Raw genomic sequence first — 21890 nt, forward strand, 5'->3', positions numbered from 1 at the left:
CTTGCTGATAAATGTTTGTACTTCCAGCTGCATTTTATCCAAAACCTGCTGTCAATGTTACACCCCATCTGGCTCTAAACACCAAGGATGACCGGTGTTTACAAAGAACCTGACAATCTTCAAGCAGCCAAATTGTCTTAGGTTAATTTCCAACAACAAGACTCTTGTATTTTGTCTTAAAAAGTGATCCAATGAGAGAATAATTTTAATGTCAGCCTTCCTGAAATCATTAGAAAATTCTAGTTATTCGAATCTATTACAATCCCTTCAGCATTAATAAATTTGGCAAGTGGATTTTAATCATCTACATACAGATACTATATATAGACAGACACAGGACCTTATTTAACAAGATCTTTTGTTGGTAACAATTTAATGGCAAATGTTGCTAGCAAATCAGTTTTACTCTTTGCTTTTAGCCAAACACATTTGTTTTTATTATCTTAAAGGAATTTTCTAGGAAAAAATAACTCCCAATTAGTGATCATTGGTCTGAGTTCTTACAATGTCTTTACCACATTTTTAAGCCTCATGTGGATCATTTATAAACTCTGTAATTTCCCCTTTCTTGGATATACTTTAAAATTTTAAGCTGATTGCATTTTATGGAACGCAGCCCCTTAATGGATGCATCTTCCATGTGTTGATGAATGTATATGTGAATGACTGCTGAATTCATAGCAATACAGGTAGCCGGTGCCTTTTTTAAACACTGGACTTCCTTTTTTATCCATTGCTACATTTTATTAGTCAATTACAATTGCCCTTTTAAATTATGGAAGAAGGCTGTTTGAATGTACATTTAATTATGGGGGAAGTGAACTATTCTTTTAAGTGAGTTATCTGTGAAAGGAGAGTTTTAAACACCTCTTAAAACACAAAATAATCCATCATACTTTTATCTCCATACGTCTCAGAAATAGGAAATTGGGTTCTGTCCAAAGAGGACAGAAGATATTTTGCTTTGCACGTAATGCAGCACCAATAGCAGGAATTAGATCTATATTAATAGGAGCTCCTCCAGAAGCTATAATGCAAAGTAAATTCTTCTTATTTTTAGCTGCTGAAATAGAAGCTTACTGGATTTATTGTTGCTGTTATATGTCATGAGGTGAGCCAGAGGTCTCTCATCATATTTGTTTGATAAAGTATGATGAACATTTGACTACCTTCAAGACATGCAGCTCTAAAATATTTGAATCTTCTCCAAATGGGTGAAACTCTGGAGATTATATTTGGTTTCTTTTCTTTATTGATCTCAGATTACAGTGCAAAAGCGCCACTTTCTAGGTGACAACCAATAAATAACAAGGGGTACAAGAATGAGAGATTATGTCTTGTAATTTTATAAACACATCGATTTTAATCTGCCTCCACTGGTCCATCATTGGCGCCTCTTGGGAAGCAAGTTTGGCCTTAGAATAACAAGTTTCGAATGGGCTGGGAGAAGAATGGGGTGCATAAATCTACTTTTTCCTCCCAGCTACTTCATTTCTTCATTAAATTTCATCAGTGAGTTTCAGAGCTTATGAAAGTCATGAAACGAATCACCAGTTTAAGCCAAGAAGAGTGTGGTCTGGCAGCCACACGTTGAGGTCCTGAAACAACCGTTTTCTGTCCCAGCTCAGCTCTGTCTTGTTGCTTTCAGAGGAAAGAAAAGCTGTGTGTGTCATCTGTCCACGTCTACAGCTGATATGTAGTTATGGCCATTGCTTTGTCATGGGAGACCTGTCCCTCTGCAGTTTGATGTTGTGGTGATTTAATCCTAAATTGGAGGCAAAGCCAAATGCAAAATCCTTAGGAGATGTGGCAGAAGTGATTTGGCTTTTCAGAATCAGCTATTAACTTTTCTTAACTTAAGACTATCCCCAGATTCTCTTGCTCCACTTTGGGGCATTGGTATGTCTGTGATATGTCTGTGTCCTGCGTGGATCTTTGTTTCCTCAGCTGTGCACCATGCTCTGGAAGCTGACCTAGGAGTGGAAAGAGGAAGGAACAGCCAGGAGCTTCTGTTACACTTCTGTCCCAGACCTGGGATTCCTCTGAGGTCATTTATAGCATTGAGGAAAACTGGCTCTTCCATTAGCTGCTTGGACAGATGTGAGGCTCTGCTGATGGCAGCTGAGTGACAATCTGAGCCTGCATTCAGTCACCTTGGAGGCTCTTAGCGGAGTGTTGAGAGAAAGAATTTCTCTTTGCAGCTCAGAAGGAGACTTCCCTGTATCCTCAAAGTCCAGTAATAGCTGCCATGGGAAATATATTAATATCTCACTTTCTGTTTTAATAGGTTTGTTATGAGGTAGGTTAGATAGCAACACCTTTATTTTTGACTGATCATTTGGTTAAAGCACAAAAAAGTAATTTTCCTGAAGTCACACAGTTGAGCATGGATAAAATATCTATGCTGTTAGTAGCTGCATTATTAAGTACTTTAATTCTAATCTCTATTCCTTTTATAAGTAGGAGAAAGTCAGTTTCCATTGGGCTCTTTCTAAAAATTAAATTAGTCTCTTTAAAAATTGAAGCACTTCCTTTGGAAAATGTCTCAAAGTCCTTCTTTCTAGTGCCTTAGACTTTCTGAGTTTCATCTAAACCTATTAGGCTGAAAAGCTTATTTCAGCAAATTTTGTCATGTCTGTGATCTCCAAGATCCCCACAGTTTTTCTCGTCCTATGAAATTTAGACATGTTCCAGTGAAAAAATTTTGCCTAACGTCCCAATTTTCTGCTTGGCATAGTCACTTGTAGTTTAAAGACATATCTTAGATATTTGAAATCTATATGAGCTGATTGGAGTGGAGGAAGAACAAACAGTATGGACAATTCAAGTTTAGATTGAAGAATCATTAGTGAATATTATTGTCTTCAAAATTATCTGCATGGAAATTAGATATTCTGTGCTGGTGGTAAGTGGGATATTTGAAAATAAAGAGAAACAAAGGCCTGCTTCCTACCTTTGCAGATCAGCACTCCCCACTAGAAATACGGAACGGTGGCCTCCACATGTCAAAGTGAACACTGTGGAATCTCCACTTTCTCTTCACCAGCCCCCCAGTGGCCTCACATCACATGGTAACAATTCAAATGACACCAACTTTGAGAACTACAGGGACCTTTGGAACCCAGCCCCACTGGACTGAGCTCTGAGCCCTAAGCCTCTCTTGTATCATTTATAGTTGAGGCATCTTGAAGATGGAAAGATTAATATGCCTACCCAATGGGACCAATGGTGTATTAGTGGCAGAGCTGTGATTTGAGTCTGGACATCAATGACTGATCTGAGGTTGTACTTTCTACACATGGGGGACCCTTCAGTAACCCTCCACTGCCTCTAGATAAAGGTCAATCTGAGGCAGGTTATAGCCAACTCTCAGGATGTCTCTTGTGCACACATGTCTTATCTTATTACCTACCAGTCTTTCACTGCCCTTTACATTCTGGAAGTACAGAATGGCTCCTAAACATATAGTATGGCATTTGACACCTTCCTGCCTTGTAAATTTTGTACCCTCTGCCTGGAAAGCCCTTAGCCTTGACCTCTCCCTCAGCATTCTCTGCCTCATAAGCATTTATTCCTTTCTCAAACCCAGATTGTCACCTACACCAGGATGTCCTCCCTACCCTCTCCCCTTTGCCCACCCAGTTTTCTCTCTGGCCGAGTACATTTACTCAGTGATTTATTCAACAAATATTTCTGAGCACCCACTAAGTGCCAAGCACTGAGCTAGGCACAAATCATGTGCCAGTGAGCAAAACTGACCACCTTACAGTCTAAGAGGAAGATAGACATTAGAAGCACAGATAAATGTCACTTCAACCACAAGGATTGCCATGAAGGAAATAAAGGCTGTGCCTTGAGCCTGAAGAACCCAACGAACACACGATGTTGTGAGCTTTCAACTTGCACATCGGTCTTCTGGAGGAAGACTCTCACCCTTATCTCCACATGAAAATAAAAACTACTTTTACAGTGGCCATTTCAGAATATCATTAGTAATAAATGCAAAATTTCTGTTGCTTGTAAATGGCAGGAAAGCTTCATAAATTAATACATACAATATAAGAGGATGCTTTCTTGGTTTAATTAATCTTTGCAATAATTTTGATTCCAAAAAAGTTCATGGAACCAATACTTGCTTACCGGCGAAATTTGAGAGGTTTAAAAAACTCCTCAGTTCAAATGATCTCTCTAATTGGCACCAAATTTTACCACTTGCAATTTATTTCCTTTATGCCAAGTTTTGCTTCTCCTGGTGGGCTTTGGTGGTGGTAGTTGTTATTTAAATTCATTCTCTTTCTTAGAGAACAATAACACAGGGGAACAATGTTTAACATAATCTCTATTGAGTTCAATTTTCCAGCTGTTTTAGACTTAAATAGGCATGCTGATTTCAAAACTGCAGTTAGTTTTCTTCTATCATGTCAAGTTTTTTCTGTACAGCTTATCTTAATGCAACCACTCTAGGCTGGATCAAGTCTGGATCTACAAAAGCACTAGTGCTCTCCTATTGGCTGAGAGCAAACTCCCTCGAGTGGGGAGGGGTGGAGGACAACTTTGGAGACCAGCGACAGGTTCATACTTGTCTAGGCTATTCAGTTACCCATGAGACAGTGTGGTGAGGGGTTGTATGCCGCTCTATATAGTGAATCATATTCTGTAGTGTAGTCTGAGTTCTTGTCTGTATACAAGGAGTTAGCAGAATTTATTTTTTTATTTACATACATACTTATTTTTTTTCCTTCAGATCATGTCTGCCTCAGCTATTTCTCATCCTAAGTGCCTAAACAACCATGATTCATTTTGTTCTATCTGTGGCAGTTTCACCATTCCCTGTCAAAGGAAAAACATCAGTGCATTTGTCAGGCAAGCCTATTTTGCATATTTTAAAGTAAAACTTGGTGATCAAGATAAGTCTTGGGCCCCTCACAAGGTGTGCAACCAGTGTGTTGAGAGTTTACGGTTGTGGACGAAGGTAACACGTGATAAATTGCCATTTGGTATACCTAAGGTTTGGTGAGAGCTCAGAGATCATTCAAGTAACTGTTACTTTTATATAGTGAAAACACCAGGATAGAACAAGAAAAATAAATGTAAAATAGAGTATCCCTATACGCCCAGTGCCTTATTCAGCTGAAATCCCAGTGCCAGTTTTCACTGAACTACCCTCTTTCGAAAAACGGGAGTGTGGTGAAGAACTAAGTGACAGCAATGATGAAGATTTTGAAATTGAAGATGACTTGGTCTATAAGGAATTTGATCAGCATGAGCTGAATGATTTGACATGAGAGTTGGGACTATCCAAAAAGGCTTCAGAACTCCTAGCATGAAGACTGCACGAGAAAAACTTGCTTGAAAAAGGAGTGGAGGTATCCATTTCTGCAGTACTTTCGAAGTGACGGTGGCTTTGTGTATTGCCATAACATACATCGTTTAGTGGAGGAATTGGGAATTCCAATCTAGAACGCAACTGAATGGCGACTGTTCATCAACAGCTCAAAGCAGAGCTTGAAGTGTGTCCTCCACAATGGTCATTTATTTGGTGCAGTCGCAACTGGCCATTCAGTTTGTTTTTGTGAAGAATATAAGACATAAAGAGAGTCATTGATCTGCTGCAATATCACAAGCACAATTGGATTATCTGTGTTGACCTTAAAATGGTCTGCTTCTTTCTTGGTCAGCAACACGGATACACCAAGTATCCCTGTTTTCTGTGTACATGGAACAGCAGAGCTCATGAGAAGCTTTGGGTGGAGCCAAATTGGCCTCCAAGATTTGACCTCCAACCTCATGATCCAAACATTCTACATGAGCCACTTGTTGACAGAAAGAACATTATATTCCCACCTCTGCACATAAAACCAGGTCTCATGCAGCAATTTGTAAAAGCTTTGCCACCTGAAGGAGACTGTTTCAAGTACCTCATTTTGGCCTTTCCTAGCCTGTGGTTTGAAAAGATAAAATACCTTAATATATATGTTTGGTAGCAGAACTTTACTACTTGTACACAATTTGACTTACAGTAACAATATATAGCTTTTATATGAATAAAATAACTCTAAATAAACAGTATATTCAGGTAATTTTTTTCTTTACTTTCCTTTGTATGTACATTTTGTATGATTTGGGGGACAGAGAGAGGGTATCTTGTCCCTTAAAAAGTTGATGTGATAGAGAAAAACTGAGGTCATTTTTTTATTCAGATGCCAAGAGCTAGTCAAAAACAAGTGTCAGATCTAAGTCAATGAAAATTGTGTTCCCCAGTGTAATTTTCCATGATATCTCGGTGAACTTGATTCTACCCAGCTGCTTTGCTCCCTAGAAATGAGTTGGAGGGTGGAGGGGGAGACAGACATTCTGAAGGGAGACAGAACTAAGAAGCAGGGTTGCTGTAGAGCTAGCTCTGAACAAGCAGTAATGGCCACTGATCATGTTATGCAAATACCAGATGTTTCTGGGTGGCAAATGTGTGTCTGGGTATGGGTGATTATTTAGACATGCAGAGGTGTTAGCCTGAGGGCTTTCTCTGATGAATTTAGCACACTGATCAAGAGGTTTTCATTGGTCTAGTTTATTCCTTCCTTCAACGATAACTTGAAAATGAAAGAGATGGTTAAATGCTGACAGAGATGGAATTAACCCAAAATTAATTTGTCCTTCACTATTGTGTGTTTCAGAGACTAAAGCACAAGGCAGTTTTAGTGGGCTTATTGTTCCTGGTTTTCCCGTTCATTCCAGCCAGCAATCTCTTCTTCAGGGTGGGCTTTGTGGTGGCTGAGAGAGTCCTTTACATGCCAGGTCATTACTGCTTATGATGTCATCTTTCTGAGACCTGCCCTCTGTCACCAACACCGATAGTTTCAGAGGGTCAGTCCTTTAGTGTCCTTGTGGAGGTAAGGTGCTTATTACCTCAGCTTTAAAAACAGCCATTGAGAAGTTTGCACGAGCTCACATTTGCACTCATTCACTCTAGTTTACAGTGGCTTACCTCAGGTTGGAAGTTTGACAATTAAATGTGACATCATGACTGGAATGTATTTAGGATTTTAGCGACAATCATTTGCCACCACATCTTTGTCCAAACATCTACAGCCTGAGCTGTGGAAATCCAGGGCAGTTAGAGTGCATGAGACAAAACTCATGCTACTTTGCAATAATGAAGAACTAGCAAACTCCCTAGTACTGCCCTTTAAAGAACTCACACATGAATGTTTCTCAAGAAAAAAAGTAGTTCTTTATGATAGTTAATTATATAGGATAGAATGCTCAGGGGGGACTCCATTGCACCCCCAAAGTGGTCCTACTTCCCCACCCTGTTTTCCCACATGGGCTACTGCATCTTTCATGCATAGACTAAGCAAGCTCTAGTCTCAGCTAAATCCATGTGGGGCCACCACCTTCAGTGTGTCTACTCTGAGATAGAATGGAATTTGGCTGTCAAGGAAGTCCCTTGACTGGAGAGATCAAAGTGAATCTGTTTCCATCTATTTCTTTGTTTACATATCTATTTCCAAACAAAAGGCAGTGTGGGTCTGGTAATATTTGTTAATCAAGAAAACTTAGTTTAGCTCTGGCTAGTATGGCTCAGTTGGCTGGGTATTATCCCACAAACCAAAAGGTTGCTGATTCAATTCCTGGTCAGGGCACATGCCTGGATTGTGGGTTCGGTCCCAGGTCAGGGCATGTTCAAAAGACAATTGATTGGTATTTCTTTCTCACTTCAATGTTTCTCTCCCTCTCTTCTTACTTTCCCCTCTCTCTAAAATCTAACAAGAAAGGAAGAGAGAGAGGGAGGGAGAAAGAACAAGGAAGAAATGAACAGAGGGAGGTAAGGAGGGAAGAAGGGAGAGAGAAAAATTTAGTTTAGTAGAGCTCTGAATATAAGATGTAGTATAACTGAGGTCTTTAGTTTTTTCAAATGATATTATATGAAATCTAACATGGACTGGTTCTAAAATGACTTTATGAAGAAAAGGCTTATAAGAAGGTTTTTTTAGTCTGTGAATTCAGATGAAAACAGTATTAATGATTATCTGGGCTGTAAAACCAGTTATAAACAGAATGAAACTGATAAGCCTTAGTTTATTGTTCAGTCAAGCAATTGGCAAAGGTATGCACGCAGAAAGAAGAAAGAGACACGCAATATATTTTTAAAGAATATTCCGGAGTGTTAGTTGTGTGTAATGGGATTTCGGCTTCTCCACTCACCTAGCAACAGGGGCCTTCACTTGGTGTCTCTGTACACCTCAACACTATTTGAACTACCCCCAACTCCAACAGATTGCCGGGTTGCTACATCAGTTGTCTGTGCTCATGAAGACCCAGTTGGCCAATTCTATCAGCCTGTTTTCTCTTGCTTTTCTTTCAGCTGTTACCCAGTGATTGGTCATTTTAGATATGTGCCCCGTATCCCATTTGTTACCATTTACCAGTCTTTCTTGGTTTTCCTTGTTTAATTCACTATTTCCCAAGCTTGAAAAGAGTCCTCTAATCTATGTTCCTTCTCCTGTTAAAATGCCACAACCTTGGCAGTGTGGCTCAGTTGGTTGGAGCATCGTCCCCTTCACCAGAAAGTTGGGGGTTTGATCCCTGATTGGGGCATGTACAGCACACAACCAACCAATGTCTCTCTCTCTCTCTCTCTCTCTCTCTCTCTCTCTCTCTCTCTCTCTCTCTCTCTCTCCCTTCTACTCTCTCTAAAATTAATAAACCTATTTTTTAATTCTTTACATAAAATATAAAAGCCACAATGTCCTCAGCTGTGTGGTAACTGAAACTTGCTCATCTCTAGTTCATGGCTCATAGCACATCCCTGTCTCCCAGGATTCACTGTAAAGTTGTTCCTCACCCCCTATCACCTCATTCTGTGGATGACTTTGATCCCTCAGTGTAATGAGCATGTGAGGTACCAAAAGGACCGTGAGTAGAGTTCACAAGTGCCATCTTCATTCCACAAGAAGACAAAGGTCATGTAGAATGAGTGCTCTCAACATCTCTCTCTTTCACAGCCCTCTTTTCATCTTCCTTGCCTATTGCTTCAGAAGAAAGAGTTGTGTCTATTACAAAGTGCGTAAAATTTCATTCAAATTTTTTGGAAAGGCAGTTTTCATCACTAATACAGGTAAATGACAAAATTAATTTGTAAGTGGAATTTTTGAATAATTAAAATTTGTTGGTAATTTCAGTTACAAGTCTCTCATCAGTTCATCCCAATCATTCCATTCTCATCAATGTTTCTATCACCAGCTGCCACTAAAGGGAGATTTTAATTCAACAAACTTTAGACAAGAAGAAAATGTTCTTAATGACTGAACCTTTCTGTGTCAAACTGCTCCACCACATCAAGGTTTACATAAGCCCATGGGGATGCCTGTCAGTCTACATTACACTGGGCATGCATTAGCAGCAGAGAAAAACTGACTCTGGATGACTTAAATAAGAATAAGAATATATTGCAAGGGTTGGGGGAACTCACAGAATTTAAGGAAATGTTGAGAAAGATGGCTTGTAGCAAACAAAAAATGGGAGAAGTTATGAGCTAAATTGTGCCCCCCCCAAAAAAACAACCTATAATCCCCAACATCTTAGAATGTGACTGTATTTGGGTTTTTTAAGAGTTGATTAAGTTAAAATGAGGACATTAGGGAGACTCTAATCCAATCTCACTGGTATCCTTATAAGAAGAGGAGATTAGGCCAGACACCAGGGCTGCACTTACACAGAAAGACCAGGTGAGGACGCATCGAGAAGGTGGCCATCTGCAAGCCTGGGAGAAAGGCCTCAGAGGAAACGGAATCTGCTAACACCATGATATGGACTTCTAGCCTCCAGAACTGTGAGAAAATAAATGTCTATTGTGTAAGCCACTCAGTCCGTGGTATTTTACGGCAACCCTAGCAAAGTAATGCAGGAGCTGGATGGTGAGCTCTGAGAATAGTCACCGAGACAAATGATGATTTTGTCTCTCTTTATGTCAAAGTCCTAGTAGAAAGAATCTCATTAGCTGAGCTTGATTTCAGCCCACATGCCCTCTTCCCAACCAGGTTAGTGACATGACTGGCTTGTCCAAAGGAGCTCTTTGGAGAACTCTATGATGGGAAGAACAGAGAACGCTGAGTCTCACCGAGAATGCACACAGTAGGCAGAGAGGGCATCTCCCAATAGGAAGTCAGGTGTAGCTACAAAGAGGGAACAGATTCTGGGATGCCAAAAAAAAGACAAATATCATGTGAATTTAAAACTGACCATTTGACTTTCTTGATAGGAAATAAGCATTCAGCTGGGCATGCATGTCTTTTATTTTTTAACATACTAAGTAATACTGTGTTGGGGCCTATGAAAGCCTTTGCTTTTGGGTCTCATTCAATTCCCAGAGCAATTCCCTGTGATATTGTGATTTATAATAAAAAGTATATGTTCAATCTTTATCCCAGGTCCTGGCATGAGCTCCTAAACCCCTTGTAATTTCCTAAGTGATGAGAAGGATAAAGGTGTCTTCTATTATGTCAATGAGGTGACTTTTGAACACCTGGAGAGAGCACAGAAGCTCCAGGGTATTTCCCTTGTGCCTTGCCCTATGCATCTCTTCCATCTGGCTGTTACTGAGTTATATTCTTCTATAATAAACTGGTGAATAGTAAGTGAAATGTTTTCCTGAGTTCTGTGAGCTGCTATAGCAAATTAATTAAACTCAAGGAGGGAGTTGTGTGAAACTCCAACACATAGTTGGTCAGAAGCACAGGTAACACCCTGGTCTTGAGATTGGCACCTACAGTGGGTGCCAGGATAGTCCTATAGAACTGACCATCTCAACATGATCCACTCCACAAAATTAGAGGAAATGTCAACAGTCTGGGTGAAGGTGACATTTTGAAACAGGCCCTGATTCCATTTTCTCCTCTATTCCAAACTATAAAACCCACTCAACCATTCCTAGGACATATGGCTTCACCGAGGCCTCTCTAATTACGTGTGATGGCTTTGCTTGGCAGGGATAGAAGCAAACCCACAGAACACCTTAGCATAGGCCTTTATCTGGGAGAAAATCCAAATTATGGTCAAGTTCCAGCCTTTTCCAAATGAACTTCTTTACACAAAAGAGATCCTACTGACTGATACATTTTCAGGATGACACAGATAACAGGTCCCCCCACTGTGTCTGCTGGCAAGAACCTTACACACGAGAAGCACAAGAACCCAGCCCCTGTGTCCCTGGGGTTTCCATATACTGCAATGGTGTGCTCAATGGCTTACACACTAACTCATTCTTTACAATCCCATTTTACACTAAGTACTCCAAGACCTGGCGAGAGAGAGTGATCTACACAAGTTGATTCAACTAGTAAGAGGAGAGGCAGAATTTGAGCATTTGATTTAAAAGCTAAAGAACACACGATCTTTTGTGTTTGTATTTTTCAATCTAGACTAGGCCCAGTGTAAGCAAAGAGAAATATTCACAATACACTGTGAGGAATTTTCTTTCATGCCTATAAAAAATAAGCTGTCTGATGTCCAAACCTGGAGAGAGGAAGGACCCCCATCCACACCTGGGTGGAGCCCCTGTTACCTGGTATGTGTTTTGATTAAGACAACAACAGACATAACTTTTAAACTTTTAAACCCATTTTTCCTCCAGAGTCTTCAAAATACAGGGGAAAATGTAATAATTTTTTTTTTTTAATATACAGTTTCTGGATGCTCTAAAACTTGCTTATGAGTGGCCATGGACCACAGTTAAGAACTCATGGCCTCGATCAGGAGGAGAGACTAGGCCTGGGGGCAGATCCCCTGCCACATAGGATGCCCAGTTGTCTGTTTACTGGGAGACAGTTGATGGGCTCCTAAAGGACTGGATCTCACTACAACTTAAAAATTAACACTTCAGACCAGGTGTTGACAAACTGCAGTCTTTGGGTCAAATCTAGTCCTCCACCTACTTTTGTAAGTAAAGGTCTGTGGAAACAGCCACGCCTACTCGTTCATGTGTTCTCGATAGCCACTTTCATGCTACAACACAGATTGAATGGCTCCCCCAAGAAAATACTTACTCTCTGGCCCTTGACAGAAAATTTTCCGACCCCTCTGTTTAAAACATTCCACTGACTCATACTGCAGTTCAAATAAATCCCAACTCTAATGTGGCCCCAAGCCCTCTCAGGTCTCTTCACCCCCAGACCCAGCCTTCTAAGGTTCAGCCACAGTGAATTCCTTGCAATCCACCAAAGCCCTACGTTCTCTTTTCTGCTTGCCCTCTGCTCAGGACATTCTGCCCCTCCTTCCCCAGCCCCCTTCCCCTCTAAAAGCTAATTGAGATCTATTCTTAAAGTCTCAGCTTAGCTGTCACTGCCTCTGGAAGCTTTCCCTGGTCCCCCCTGGTCTGGGTGGGATAAGCCTCCTCTTCTCTGCTCCCACGGCACCTCAAAAACCACTGTAACAAGCCATAGTGTGACTGCCCAGAGTTCTCACCATTCTGTAAGCTCCTTGACAGCAGCAGTTCTGACTGTCCGCAGCACCCAGCACAGCGCTTAGCACATAGTAGATGCCGCATGTGTATGAAATTACTCAGATTTTCAAATGCTTGAAAATTAATTTGTCCAGACCACGTCACTTCTGGAATTTTCCCCTACTCATGAGTCTGTTCTGGGCTACACACAGCTTTAGACCTTTTCCTTTCTCTCCATTTACTTGGAACTCCAAGTGCATTTTGAACACACAGTGCATTCTGGCCAGGCCAGGCATGTGATAATTATCTCAAACAAGCACGACTTTACAACCCACCATTATTGAGTAATTAAGGAATTTCACAGCCCCCATGCATACCCCTGGGTCTGGAATGTGTTTTCCTTCCAACAGGCACCCCTGAGAGCTGTATGTAGAAAGGAGGAAGGGGTAATTCTACAGGCAGGGAGGGAGTAGGAGAGTATCTTGCACACACCAATGGCATGGTTTCCCACATTGACAGAAACCAGCAGGAAAGAATAAAGGGAAAGAAGGCAGAGAGGACAGGGGCATCACACATTATATATGATCTCACATTTTACAGAGGAGGTTGTGGTTTGCGGTTATTCTCCTTTTATGAAAACGGTTTAATCTTTTCTTCCTTTGGCTCTCTATTGTGCTCTCAGAGATAATGGAGGCTATTTCCTCAAATCTCTTTGATTAAAAAGTCTGCCCCCTTTCAGATGGATAGGTGAAAAACGAAAAAGGGTTTCCTAATACCAGGCTCTTCCCAGTAGGACGAGTGTCTGTGATTGTTCCCTGTAGGGCCTAGCTTTGCAGCTGTGCAGGCCCAGTGACATGGCATCTTCTGCCCCCTGCACCCTAAATTAGGAAAGCCAGGTTGGCCTGGTAATTGAGAGTGTGACCCTCATTATATGATGTGCCCCTCAGGTCTAGAAATGAGCCCTGCTATGATCCCAGAGATGTCTCAGGTAAGATGACAGAGCTATGACCAGGGTCCAGGTGTGTGTGACTCTGGCACATACAAACCCTTAGGTTTACATGCTAAGGGCATTTTGTTCATATGCAGGTAGCCTGTTTGTTTGGCTGTGCACACCTTCCTTCTTCATCACTTCCCATGTAGGTATATTTAGTATCTCATATAATTCACAAATATTGAAAGTCCTAACTTAGAAAGAGATAACCATTTCTAATACACGTTCATGAAGCTGAGTAAAACGTGAAGAAAACTGATGACACTTCCAAGGAGTAATCTTTGTTGCTCTTTTTTTTTTTTAATTTATTAATTTTAGATCTGGAGTTCAAACTCTGTCCTACAACACCAAGGCTCACTACATGTCCACCAACTTCCTAAAGGACCACGGTCCGAACAGGGAAGCTATCTGCCACTACAGACCGGCCCTCAGGTAAGCACCACACACCATGTGGGTGTCTCTCTATTGGGCTTGTCAGGTCCTTGTCTATTTCACTCACCCCTCCCAGTGGGGGGCAGGGGGGGGTTTCTTGTGACAATGAACATTTCCTTGGATGCAGTATAGACCTTGGATTCTGAGTTTTATGGCTTAGTGTTCAATTCTATTCTGTGTGTGGTAACCCTACCTTGCTTCTGACTCATAGAGTTTCCCTGCAAAAGTTTCCATTGCTATAGTTTATGTAACAAAGTGACATCCAATTGAATACATATATGCAGACAAATGGGAGTAGATTGTCAAAAATATACTGGTCAGTTCTCACATCATGTGTTCCTGTGAATTATTATTGTTGTATTTATGGAAATATCTAAGTCTCCCACTGCTTGAGAAAGAGTTCAATGGAGACATTCAAGAGCCTTACCAGGTCATGTTAGATTAAGAGTAAAATGAGAAGGCACTTTATTGTCATGTTTGGGACTTAAGGCTTTTAAAAACATGTATATATAGGAGTGAGAAAAGGTAGGTTTCCAGTTTTAATACAAATAATATAATAATCAATAATACATGAATAAACTCTGTTTCATGTACTCACAACTGTAAACTTACTATTGCCCACCCTGTATTTATATTTTTCCAGGTGAAGGGTTCTGATGCTCCCTCACACCTCCCACTGGGCTGCAGTCTATCAGGCATGCTGATAGCTGTGGCTTCATCTCATTCTTAGGCAAAGCCCATTGCTGCAGTGGCTCACAGGGTTACCATCTCTGAAGATTTCAGATAAGAACTATATTCGACCTTCAAAATGTGGAGACTTGACAAATAAAATATATGAAAGTACAATAAAGCAAGGTCCATAGTCAGTTGAATACTAGGAGCTCAATAGAAGCCTTTTCAGGAGGATTCTGTGCCCACAGGGTGACCCACATTTGGTTGAGTTATCTAATACAGTGCCATTTGTATAGATGCATGAAACACATACCCAGTAGGTATATATGTCATAGAATAATATATTTCACTTAGATATGGAGGCTCTGTTTTCTAAAGTTCTACCAGGATGTGTGCTTTTTACTTCAAAAAATATAGGATGAAAGGAAATATTTTAGTACTTTATTTTTTATTCTCAGAATATATTTTCTGTCAGGTTCAAACAAAAAAGAAAGGCAGACTTTAAGTCACTTGGAATAAGGATATAAAGGGAGTGTGGCTTCTTTCCAACTTGGGCCCAACATAATGGCTCCCACAAAGAAGGGCAGCAAGAAGAAGGGCCATTCTACCATCAATGAGGTAGTTACCAGAGAATATATCACCAACATTCACAAGCATATCCATGGAGCGGGTTTCAAGAAGCGTGTCCCAACTTTCAGCCAAGATGGAGGCATAGACAGAGATGCTGTGTCTCCCTCCACAACTAAGAAGGAATAGAACTACCTCAAAACTAGAAACAACCAGAAGTTCCAGAAAATCAAACTGCATGGAAGTCCAATAAACAAAGATATAAAGAAGAAATATCCATCCAGACAGGCAGGAGGGGTGGAGCCAGGGTGGAGATGACATGGTGTGGTAGTGGCAGCAGCAGCGGCAGTGGCAAGCCAGCAGAAAGCACAGTTACACATTTTAAAAAGTCAGGAGGAACACCTGGGGAGCGTTCCCAGCTCCTGACCAGACCGAGCAGTTCACGGTCCCAGCACCAGGGAAAATAAAGCCTCATTGCTTCTGAATGTGCAAACAGGTGGGGGTTGGGGCGGAGGCAGAAACTGCTGGTCTCTCAGCGAGTCTGCTTGTTTAAAGGGCCCCCACAGTTCTAGAACATCTGCAAACCCATCCACAGCCAGGGCAACAGCTAGAGAGGCACCAGTTTCATACAGAAGTGGGAGAAGTGCCTGGAAAAAAGGTGGGTGCTGGGCAAGTGGCATTGTTCCCTCTCAGACCCCTCCTCTACATACAGCACCACAGCATGGTAAAACAGGTCACCCCGTACTGATGAATCCCTAAGGCTCCACCCCTTACAACCTAACAGGAGCAACAGCTCTACCTAAGACACACAGGCAAACAAACACAGGAGCCTGTCAACATGAGGAGACAGAGAAGGATGGCCCAAAAGAGGGAATGAATCAAGGTTCCAGTAGGAGAACTAAGAGACAAGGAGATAGCCAACCTAACAGATGCAGAACTCAAAACACTGGTGATAAAGATCCTCACCAGCTTGACAGATATGCTTGAGTATGGCAAATGCATAAGAGAAGTGAAGGCTATGCTAAGTGAAACGAATGAAAAATCCACACAAAACCAATGGTGAAGGGAAGAAAGCCAGGGTTCAAATCAATGATTTGGAACATAAGGAAGAAAAAAAAAACAGTCAACCAGTACAGAATGAGGAAACAAGAATTTAAAAAAATGAGGATAGGCTTGGGAAGCTCTGGGACAACTTTAAATGTGCCAACGTCTGAATCATAGGGGTGCCAGAAGGAGAAGAGGAAGAGCAAGAAATTGAAAACTTATAGGAAAAAGTAATGGAGGAAAACTTTCCAAATTTTGCAAAGGAAATAGACATATAAGTCCAGGAAGCATGGAAAGGGTGAAACCAAAGAACTTATATGCAGGACCCATGGACATGAACTAAGGGGGGTGGGACTGCTGGAGGGAAGGGGGGTACTGGGAAGAGGGGAGCAAAGGGGGAAAATTGGAACTACTGTAACAACATAATCAATAAAATATACTTTAAAAAAGAAGAAGAAGAAGAAGCGTGTCCCTTGGGCACTCAAAGAGATTCAGAAATTTGCCATGAAGGATTTGAGAACTCCAGATGTATGTGTTGACACCAGGCTCAACAAAGCTGTCTGGGACAAAGGAACGAGGAATTTCCCATACTGTATCCAGATGTGGTTGTCTAGAAAAGGTGATGAGGATGAAGATTCACCAAACAAGATCTAGACATTGGTTACCTACATACCTGTGACCATTTTCAAAAATCTACAAATAACTCATGTGGATAAGAACTAACTGCTGATTGTCAAATAAAGTTGTAAAGCAGTAAAATATATAAATAAATAAATAGAGTGTGATTCATTGGTGATATGTAGTCGAACACTTTGAGCTTAACTCCAGTGAAACAATAAAAATAAAAATTGCTTTATTAAACATGATTTTGTGAGAAACATGTTTCTTAAGAAATGAAAAACAAATGTACTGCACAGTAGTTAATGAAATATTTTATTCTCTCAGATCATGCTCAAAACTGGCTTATTGGAAAGTACCATCCTTAGTATGTAGAGGCTCCTGGTATGAATATTCAACAGATGTTGGTGCTTTTATCAATGTTAAAAATAAAAGAAAAAAATGCCAGGGTTATTCATTATATTGGTGATTATCCTTGGTGACTGAAAAATTGTCTTTATTTTGATATTACTGATTCTACATAAGAGTTGCTAAGAAAGTAATACCTTTCCCTTCCAAGTGTCTAGTCCCCTTTCTCCACCTCAGTGTATCTGATTCTCTCCATATTTGTACACAGCAAGAAAGAGAGTAATGGGGATTTGCAGGAATATAGCATCTGAAGTCGGTCAAGCAATCGCTGTTACAGGCCTAATCAGTGTGTTGATCCCAAAAGCAATAGTGACATTAGTCATTTGAATTGCATTTATTGCCAGCTAATCACTTTGTGGCTGGCTTATATTTCTCAGACTAGCCTAATATAAAACTGGCAGTTATATACAACATGATCATTCTGCTTCTTTTACATTTATTTTTACAATATTGCAGAATTACCTCTGCCCCCTTCCCTCTAGGCATGGCCCCATTTAAATACATTTTAAATAGAATGGGAAAACTATCCATGGAAAAAAATAGTGCATTTAAAGTTATAGTTTCAGTTTAAAGCATAAGTCATCAAAAAAAAAAATGTCAAAACATTTTCCTTAAGTTTTCAGCAAACAAGAATGTTAGCTTCGTTTTGTTGTGTGGGGCAGTTCTCATGTCTATACCTAGTCCATGTTCTATGAGGCTTAGGATTCTGTGTGCTGGAGAATCAGAGGCCCCTGGAGGATCTGCCATGGACCTCCTCCAAAGCTTTCTGACCACACAGTTACCCTGGGAAGGTTTCTGCCATTCCACTTCATACAACTGGAGTAGAAAGTCTAGAGATAACCCAATATCTCAGCTCTTCCTGCACAAGCTCTCCCAAAAAATGCCTCATCCCATAAATCTTAAAGAAGACATAGTAGCCCTGCCTGGAGAAGTGCAGAAGACGCCTCTTAGTGAGCTTCTAATGGACCAATAGTTGGTTGACTTATATAAAAAGTTAGTTTTAAATGGAGAATCATAAATCAAATAATACCTAACCTTAAACATTTTCTTTTAACCTAAAACATACAAATGTACATTGACCCACATTTTAAAGTCAGGCCAAGACATTTTAATAAGAGCCCATCACTTAGAAAACTAAATCATCATTCTCACATAAACCATACCCAAAATGCATGATGTATGCTTATCATCAGTTTTAACATCTTTACAGTGGAATGAACATTTAAAGACCTGCAAGTCAGTTGAGTAGAGAATCCATATTTTTAAGGATATTTTTCCCTCCAGTCTTTACTGTCTCATCAACACCTAATCAAACAGCAGTTTTATATTTTTAGCAACTTCGCTTTTAAGTCTTTCAAAGCACGTACTTGGTTTTCATTGAAATGACAGTTCTTTTCACACTCAGATTTTACCTACTTATAGAATGTTTTACTAAATTGCATAATTACAATAAAAAGTGCAACTGAATAAACTTAGGAATGAACATGAAGTGACTCTTAGCAATCAAACAACTCAAGCAACTGATCCAGTCAAAATGGCAGCATAGGCAGACATGGCTCGCCTCTTCACACAAACACATCAAAATTACAACTAAAATATAGAACAACCATCAGCCAGAACCATCAGTAATCGAGGTGAATGAAAGTCTAACATCTACGAAATTAAAGAAACCACTGAGACAGGTAGGAAGGGCACAGAAACAGAACAGGCTCGTCTCGCTAACCAATGTGTGTTGAATAAAAATTTGGGAGGGATATCTCAGGAACAAGGAGTACCAGTCCCATACCAGGTTCCCCAGATCAGGGTTCCAGTGCCAGAAATATAAGTCCCCACAACTTCTGGCCGCAAAAATCAGTACAGATTGAAATGGTGGAAGAAACTGCTGGAGCCCCAAGAAGCTCATCTTAAAGAACCAACAAATGGACTTACCTACTCAGACTCACTCCTTTTGAGCTCCAGCACCAGGGTATCTTGAAAAGCACCAGTGACATACAGGAAGAAATTTAAGTGTCTGGCATCAAGGCAACCAGAGGCTATTGTCTCTTTTCTAAAACCTCCCCTCACAGAGACAGCAAGCTGGTCACATATCTGAGACTCCATCAACATGGCTAAAACGGTTTGACCTGCCTTGGAGACTCCAAGACTCTGCCTCACCCAAGCTGCTTTTCCATATGAATGACTTGCCTTGGCTCCTGCTTCACAATTTTCTAAATTTTCTCAAACAAGCAACAGCTGGCCTCAGTGAGCTCCAGGCCCAGCACTACCAGCAGACAGCTTAGATTCACATCTTGGCTTTTCCTGAGAATCTCCAAGCCCAACACAAGTAGCAGCCACCGCAGATTGCTTTGTAACTCAGGCAGGGTGACCCAGGCAAAACACAGGTGGAGGCTGACCTTGGCCTGTACCACCTAGGAAACCCCTAAGGCCAGCTCACCCAGTGGACAGCTACCCACCACTTCGGAGCACCACCACCCTACTGTGGCAGAGCTGATCCTCCATGGAGGTGATAAATAGTCACAGCCAGTCCTTGCAACTGACTGGCCTGGATAAATCTCTCCCATTGATCTGCCAAAGGCAACCAAGGCTCAACTTCAAGAGGAGGGTGTACTCAGCCCACACAAAGTGTGTACCTCAAGTACCCAGCTTGGGTGATAGGGGGAGGCTGTGCCACTGGGCCCTACAGGACGACTACTACATTAGGCCATAGTACCAAGACACATAGTCAAATCAGCTCTACCTAATACACAGAAGCAAACACAGGGAGGTTGCCAAATTAAGGAGACAAAGAAATATGACCCAAATGAAAGAACAGAGCAAAACCCCAGAAAAAGGGCTAAATGAAACAGAGAGAGGCAATCTATCAGATGCAGAGTTCAAAACACTGGTGATCAGGATGCTCAGAGAAATGATTGAGTACAGCCACAAAATGAAGGAAGAAGTGAAAGTTATACAAAGTGAAATAAAGAAAAAAATACAGGGAATAAACAGTGATGGGGAGGAACCAGGATTCAAATCAAGGATTTGGAACAAAAATAAGAAAGAAGCATTCATCCAAAACAGAAAAAAAGAAACAAGAATTGAAAAAAAATGAGGAGAGGATTAGGAACCTCTGGGACAACTAAATGTACCAACATCCAAACCATAGGGGTGCCAGAAGGAGAAGAGGAAGAGCAAGAAATTGAAAATTTATTTGAAGAAATAATTAAAGAAAACGTCCCTAATTTGGTGAAGGAAATAGACATATAAGCCCAGGAAACACAAAGTGTCCCAAACAAGTTGGACCCAAAGAGAACTATACCAAGACTCATCATAATTAAAATGTCAAAGGTTAAAGAGAGAATCCTAAAAGAAGCAAGAGAAAGGTAGAGAGTTGCCTACAAAGGAATTCTTATAAGGCTATTAGCTGATTTCTCAAAAGAAACTTTTCAGGCAAGAAGTATTCAAAATGATTAAAAGCAAGGACCTACAACCAAGATTACTCTATGCAACAAAGCTATCATGTAGAATCGTCGTCGGCAGCCGTCCGTCTCGAGAGACGATGGTGTAGCTTCTTAAGTGTCTATCTGCACCGCCGAGAATGGCTGTGCAGTCCGACACGGGAGTGACACGGCATCTGTCTCCTCCCGTGTTGAATTGACATCTTGCGATGACGCTGGAGTGTCCTCTCCAGTGGAACTGAAGCTACAGAGCCTGGGCAGGGTGATATGGAGGGTCTGCTGTTGCCCATGCAGCAGACCCCCCCTCTCTTCGCAGCTGAAGGGTCCAAGGGAAAGACGGAGTCGATACAGCTTGGCTTCAGGTGCGCCGCAGGAGTTGCCGGTGTTGACTACAACGTCAAACCGCCTTAGGGACTCCGGCTCCGGATTTTCTGTTGGGGTTTACTCCCTTAGCCTTTCCCCAGAAGAGGTATGCCGCAAGGCAGCGGAGGTTTTTTGGAGTCAGAGTTTTCCTTCTCTGATGTACCCTGACTGGAAGATCGAACCAGCGACACTTAGCTCGCAGGCCGACGCTCAATCCACTGAGCTAAACCAGCCAGGGCATATCATGTAGAATGGAAGGGCAGATAAAGTGCTTCCCAGATGAGGTAAAGCTAAAGGAGTTCATCATCATTAAGCCATTATTATATGAAATGTTAAAGGACTTATTTAAGAAAAAGTAGATCAAAGCTATGAACATTAAAATGACAACAAATGCACAACTATCAACACTTAACCTAAAAAATAAAAACAAAAACAAAAACAAGCTAAGCGAACAACCAGAACAAGAACAGCATCATAGGTATGGGGATCATTTGGAGGGTTATCAGCTTGGAGGGGGAAGAGGAAGAAAGGGGAAACTGGTGCAGGAATCAAGAAGCATAATTGGTAGGAACAAGATAGGGGGGAGTTAAGAACAGTATAGGAAAGGGTGAAGTCAAAGGACTTATATGCACAATCCATGGACATGAACTAAGGGGGAGGGGTTGCTGGAGGGAATGGGGGGTACTGGGTGGAGGGGAGCAGAGGGAAAACAAATTGGGACAGCCGTAACTGCATAATCAATAAAATATACTTAAAAAATAAACTCTTTAAAAAGAAAACAAAAATAAATAAATAAATAAAATTTTAAAAAAGAACAATTCAAGCAGTGGGAGCAGAGGTACACAGGCTTACTAAGGAGTGGAGCACTCCCTCAAATACTTATTAGGCATTAACTAAATTTCAGTGACGGGTTGGACAG

The 21890-nt window shown here is 41.1% G+C and overlaps 1 pseudogene; it reads left to right on the top strand.

Annotated features, from left to right (window-relative positions):
- Nucleotides 1-15098: 15098 nt before the first annotated feature.
- LOC150011550 (large ribosomal subunit protein eL31-like) lies at nucleotides 15099-16868 on the top strand (annotated as a pseudogene).
- Nucleotides 16869-21890: the final 5022 nt, after the last annotated feature.

The sequence above is a fragment of the Furipterus horrens genome, unplaced genomic scaffold, assembly GCF_987537825.1.
Source record: "Furipterus horrens unplaced genomic scaffold, mFurHor1.1.pri manual_scaffold_4, whole genome shotgun sequence".
Classification (NCBI taxonomy): domain Eukaryota; kingdom Metazoa; phylum Chordata; class Mammalia; order Chiroptera; family Furipteridae; genus Furipterus; species Furipterus horrens.